The sequence below is a fragment of the Phacochoerus africanus genome, chromosome 2 (assembly GCF_016906955.1).
Source record: "Phacochoerus africanus isolate WHEZ1 chromosome 2, ROS_Pafr_v1, whole genome shotgun sequence".
In the NCBI taxonomy this organism is placed as follows: Eukaryota; Metazoa; Chordata; class Mammalia; order Artiodactyla; family Suidae; genus Phacochoerus; species Phacochoerus africanus.
Genome location: NC_062545.1, coordinates 145,559,268 through 145,566,275, shown reverse-complemented (window position 1 = coordinate 145,566,275; position 7,008 = coordinate 145,559,268).

Sequence of the window (7,008 nt, the reverse complement as noted above, 5' to 3'; positions counted from 1 at the left end):
TAGTTATGATATACTTTTAGTATATGGCACAAGTCTCCTCTTACTTGTTTTTTGTAAGCATTTCTTGCCAATATTTGTGGCTCTGGGCTCAGCAAAAACAAAAATCTTGGGTACTGACTGAAATTGTATATTACATATACATATTAACATCAAAAGGACTGATATCTTCAAATATAGCTTCCCCATCAAATGCATATAGTATATTTCTCTTTTAGTTAGATTTTTAAGTCCTTTATTAAAAATTTATACTTCTATGCTTCTTGCCTTTGGTATGCACTGCTGTGGCAAAATATAAATACAATATATACAAAGTAAAAAAGACTGGGAGAAATGATTTCCAACACTCTCTCCAACAATTAGACTTCCTAATACACAAAAAGCTTATTTACATAGTCGATAAAGAACACAAGTCATAACTGAAAATTAATTGATGCAGCCACTATGAAATTCATATGAAAGTTCCTCAAAAATTATAAATAGAACTGCTATATGACCCAGAAATTCCATTTCTGGGAATATATCCCAAGGAAATGATGACATTGTGCTGAAGAGATATATGCACCCCCATGTTCATAGCAACATTATGCACAATAGCCAAGACAAGGAAATAACTAAGTGTCCATCAACAGATGAATGGATAAAGAAGTTGTAATATAAATATAAATACACATATCTCCATACATATATATGGATATATAACAGAATTTTATTCAGCCATAAAAAAATAAATTCTTCCAATAGGCAACATTCTGCCTAAGGACCTTAGGACATTCAGGGCATTTTTCTAAGTGAAATAAGTCAGACAGAGAAAAACAAATACTGTATGACCTCACTTATATGTGGGATCTAAAAACCAACTAACCAACCAAACAAAAAACCTAAACTCACAGAAAAAGAGATAAGATTTATGGTTACAGAGATTGGAGTGAGGTGTGGGGGAACTGGAGGAAGGTGGTTAAAAGGCAGAAACTTCCAGTTACAAGATAAATAAGTACTGACGATGTGATGCATAACATACTGAGGATGCAATGCATAACAGGATGACTATAGTTAACACTGATGAATGATATATTTGAAAGTTGTTGAGAATAGATCCTAAGAGTTCTCATCCCAAGGATGATTCTGTATCTATAGGAGTGATGAATGTTCACTAAATTTACTGTGGTCATCATTTCACAATACATGTAAATCAAATCATTATGCTGCATATCTTAAACTATACAGTGCTATATGTCAATTATATCTCAACCAAACTGGAAGAAAAAAGAACAAGAGTCACAGAGGATAATGGGCAAAGCCATTCTTATAAAAGAGGGATAGGGGACAGCTTGTGAGAGGATGAAAGAATGTACCACTGGAGTTCCTGTTGTGGCTCAGCAGGTTAAGAACCTGACCATATCCATGAGGGTGTGGGTTCAATCCCTGGCCTCGCCCAGTGGGTTAAGGATCTGACATTGCTGCAAGCTTCAGTGTAGATCACATATGTGGCTTGGATCTGCCATTGCTATGGCTGTGGTGTAGGCTGGCAGCTGTAGCTCCAATTTGACCTGGGAACTTCCATATGCCATGGGTGCGTCCCCCCCCCCCAAAAAAAAAGGAAAAGAAAAAGGAAAGAAAGAAAGAAAAGAAAGAATCTATCACCTACCCTTATCTCACAATCAAGCAAATTCACAATACTTTTATTTGTTAATCTGATAAGATTTGCAAAACCAAAAAAAATCTCTAACAGTTAGTGGTGTAAAGACATGCACCTCATGCATTACTAGTGGGAGTGTGAACTGTAAAAGAATGTGCCAGCATATGCTAAACATTAAAATGCAACATGCCCCTTGAATCACACTTTTAAGACTTTATTTTACAAAAGAGTTCTAGTACAGAAAACACTATACAGCTGGCTCTCCCCAGCCCCTGCCCCCAGCATCATTTGTGATAGTAAAAGTCTGAACATCAAAAATGAAGCATGTTTAGTTATCCCTATCAAATCCTTTGTTTGTTTTTTTTTTTGTTTTTTAGGGCCACACCTGTGGTGTATGGAAGTTCTCAGGCTAGGGGTCAAGTTGGAGCTACATCTGCCAGTCTACCCCAAAGTCACAGCAATGCCAGATCCAAGCCGCATCTGAAATCTACACCATAGGTCACCAACATCAGATCCTTAACCCACTGAGTGGGACCAGGGATTGAACCCACATCCTCATGAATACTACTTGGGTTTGTTTTTGCTTAGCTACAATGGGAGCTCCCTAAAATCCTTCGTTTTAATGAACATGGAAAAATAGGGCTTACAATGAGAAATTATGAAAATGCAAAAGGACCTCATATGAAGATATGGGACCCTTGTACTTTCTGTAAAGTATGGGTCAGTTACTGAGGTCTTTAGTCTCAGAAGAGCACAAAGTATTGATTAGAACAATACAGCTACCCTCAAGCATACCCAGCCTGTAAGGATGGGATAACATAATTTACTAAGGTGAGTTTCCAGTTCCAGGACAAGATGGAATAGAACAAAAAACCTGAGTATGAAAAACTATTTGAAGAAACAGGGTTTGAAAATTTCCCAAACCTGAACCATTAGAAATCCAAAGAAATCTACATAATCCAATTCTTAAAAATTAACAACAAAGAAAAAACCTTGAAAGCAGAATGACAGAAATGACATTTTACCTATGGGGGAATATAATTCAAGTGACAATGGATTTCTTATCTGAAACCATAAAGATAAGAAGGTAGTGGAATGACTTTTTTTTTGTCTTTTTGCCTTTTTCTAGAGCCGCTCCCGTGGCATATGGAGGTTCCCAGGCTAGGGGTCATATTGGAGCTGTAGCCACAGGTCTACGCCAGAGCCACAGCAACTCGGGATCCGAGCCGCATCTGCAACCTACACCACAGCTCACGGCAACGCTGGATCCTTAACCCACTGAGCAAGGCCAGGGATCAAACCTGCAACCTCATGGTTCCTAGTCAGATTCGTTAACCACTGTGCCACTCGGGAACTCCTGGAATAACATTTTTCCAGTGCTGAAGCACAGTCAACCCAAAATTCTAGACCCAGCAAATGTATCCATCAAGAATAAAGGGGAAATTAGGACATTATCAGATAAAAGAAATCCAAAAGAATATATCACTAGCAGACCAACCCTAAAGGAATGGTTAAGGGAGTTTCTGTTGTGGTGCAAATCCAGCTAGTTTCCACGAAGATGCGGGTTTGATCCCTGGCCTTGCTCAGTGGGTTGGGCATCCTGTGTTTCTGGGAGCTGCAGTGTAGGCCACAGATGCGGTTTGGATCCTATGTTGCTTTGGCTGTGCTGTAGCTCTGATTGGACCCCTAGCCTGGGAACTTCCATATGCTATGGGTGTGGTCCTAAAAAGCAAAAAAAAAAAAGGTTAGAAAAGACATGGAAACAACCTAAATGTCCATCAATAGATGAGTGTATTAAGAAGATGTGATATATATCTACATCTATACACACACACATACACACACACACACACAATGGAATATTCAGCCATAAAAAAGAAGAAAATGATGAGATTTGTAGCAACATGGGCCTAGGTCATACCAAGTGAAGTAAGTCAGAAAGAGAAAGATGAATACCATATGATATCATTATTTGTGGAATCTAAACCATGATACAAATGAACTTATTTACAAAACAGAAATAGGGAGTTCCCACCGTGGTGCAGCAGAAACAAATCTGACTAGGAACCATGAGGGTGTGGGTTCGATTTCTGGCCTTGCTCAGTGGGTTAAGGATCCGGCATTGCCATGGGCTGTGCTGTCAGTTGCAGACCTGGCTCAGATCTGGCATTGCTGTGGCTCCGATGTAGGCTGGCAACAACAGCTCTCATTAGACCCCTAGCCTGGGAACCTCCGTATGCCACAGGTGCAGCCCTGAAAGGACAAAAGTAAAAACAACAACAACAACAACAACAACAAAACCAAAACTCAACGCAGAAATAGATTCACAGACACAGAGAACAGAATTGTGGTTGTCTAGGGGGAGGGGGTTGCAGGAGGGATGGATTGGGAATTTGGGATTAGCAGATATAAACTGTTACATGTAGAATGGGTAGACAACAAGGTCCTACTGTATAGTACAGGGAACTATGCCCAATATCCTGTGATAAACCGTAATGGAAAAGAATATTAAAAATGTATACAGATGTATAACTGAATCACTTTGCTGTACAGCAGTTTAATCCAACACTGCAGCCCAACTTCAATAAAATAAATTAAAAAAAAAAATTAGGAGTTCCCATCATGGCACACTGGAAACAAATCCAACTAGGAAGCATGAGGTTGCAGGTTCGATCCCTGGCCTCACTCAGTGGGTTGAGGATCTGGCGTTGCCATGGGCTGTGGTGTAGGTCGCAGACGTGGCTCATATCTGATGTTGCTGTGGCTGTGGCGCAGGCTGGATGCTACCGCTCTGATTAGATCCCTATCCTGGGAACCTTCATATGCCAGGGGTATAGCCCTAAAAAGACCAAAAAAAAAAAAAAAATTTAAAGACCTGCTGTCTTAGTAACTTTCAAGTGTATAATAAAATTACCATGTAACTCTAAAAAAAAAAAAATGGCTAAGAAGGTCCTTAAAGTGGAAAGAAATGATAAAAGAAGTAATTTTAGAACATCAAAAAGGAAGAAAAAACATTGGAAACATTAAAATTAGAGTAATACAAGAAGTTTTCCTCCTCCTTTTCTAAATTATTTGCTAGTTAAAGCAAAAATAATAATACTGCCTGATGTACTTCTCAAAGTACTATATAGAGGAAATATTTAAAATAATTATAAATAGGTGATGGTAAAGGGACTTAAAGGGAGGAAAACTATATCTCATTCAAATGGTAAAATATCAATACTAGCAGACTGTGGTAAGTTATGTATATATAATGTAATACCTAGAGAAAGCATTAAAAGCCAAATAACTGAACTCACAGAGAATGTGTTCTCTGACCACAATGTAATCAAAATTGGAAGTCGATAATAGAAAGATAAATGGAAACTATCCAAATACTTTGAAAACAGAACATTTTTGAAAATAATCCTGGGTCAAAGAAGAAGCCTGAAGAGAATTTTTTTTTAATGAATTAAAAGAAATATAAAATACAACACACCAAAATTTGTAAGACACAGCTAACACACTGCTGAGAGGGAAATTTATAACACCAAATGCTTACATATAAATATCCAATCAATAATCTAAGCTCTCACTTTATGAAACTAGCAAAATAAACCCACAGCCAACAAAAAGGAGAAAATAATGAACACAAGAGCAGAAATCAATGGAACTGAAAAGAGCAGAACAATAGAAAGAAATCAGTGAAACAAAAAGACGTTTCTCTGAAGAAAAAAAAATCAATAAAATTGGCAAACCTTTAGCAAGACTGAGGAAGAGAAAAGAGAACACACAAATTGTCTGTAACAATAATGAAATGAAATATTGCTACAGATTCTCAGACACTGAAAGCATAATAAGGGTTATTAAAAATAACTCTATACACATAAACTTGGTCACTTAGATTAAATGAACCGGAGTTCCCGTCGTGGCGCAGTGGTTAACGAATCCGACTGGGAACCATGAGGTTGCGGGTTCGGTCCCTGCCCTTGCTCAGTGGGTTGACGATCCGGCGTTACCGTGAGTTGTGGTGTAGGTTGCAGACGCGGCTCGGATCCCGCGTTGCTGTGGCTCTGGCGTAAGCCAGTGGCTACAGCTCCGATTCGACCCCTTGCCTGGGAACCTCCATATGCTGCGGGAGTGGCCCAAAGAAATAGCAAAAAGACCAAAAAAAAATAAGTAAATAAAAAGATTAAATGAACCAATTCCTTCAAAAGCATAAACTACCACAACTTAACTCAATATAAAATAGGTAATTTCAATATCCCTGTAATTATCGAAGAAATTTAATTTGTAATTTCAACTCTAAATCTTCAGGCTCACCCTGTTCCTGAAGAATGCTGTAGAATACTACCACATGTTTAAGGAAGAGTTAACACCAATTCTGCACAATCTCTTCCAGAAAACAAGAGAAAGTAATAAGAATTCTCTACTAATTTTTAGAGGTCAGTATTACTTCAAATCTAATGGATATAGCATGTAAAAAGTAATTAATATTTCTAATGGAAAAAACACAAATATTACTTAACATAATAAATAATATAGTATATAAGTAAATATAATATTAAAAACCCAACTTGGTCATGGTATAAAATATATTATACATGTTACATATGAGATATGTAATATATAGCATATTATATATAAAAATTAGATATGAGTTATATATATATATACAAATAAAATTTTCATATCTATATACAAAGATAGAGATATAATAAATCCTACTGAGTAGAATTTATTCCAGGGAGCAAAGATGGTTCAATATTCAAAAATTTTTCAATATAATCCACCCAATTCGGAGTTCCCGTCGTGGCTCAGTGGTTAAGGAATCTGACTAGGAACCATGAGGTTGCGGGTTCAGTCCCTGCCCTTGCTCAGTGGGTTGAGGATCCAGTGTTGCCGTGAGCTGCAGTGTAGGCTGCAGACACGGCTCAGATCTGGCATTGCTGTGGCTCTGGTGTAGGCTGGGGCTACAGCTCCGATTAGACCCCTAGCCTGGGAACCTCCACATGCCGTGGAAGCAGCCCAAGAAATGGCAAAAAAAAAAAATGATAATAATAATAGTCCATCCAATTAATAGGCTAAAGAAGACAAATCACATAATCTTATCGTTCATGATAAAATTTTTAGAACACTACGAATTAAGGGGAATTTCTTCAACTTTATACTGCAATCTACAAAAAGACCACAGCTAACATCATATCAATGGTGAGAGACTGAATGCTTTTCTGTTGTGACTGGAGACAAGGCAAGGATGTTTGCTTTAACCACTTTATTCAGGGTAGTATCTGAAATCCTAGGCATGACAAAAAGGCAAGAAAAGGAAACAAAAGGCAAACAGATTGGCAAAGAAGAAATAAACTCTCCCTATTTGCAGATGACATGATAGT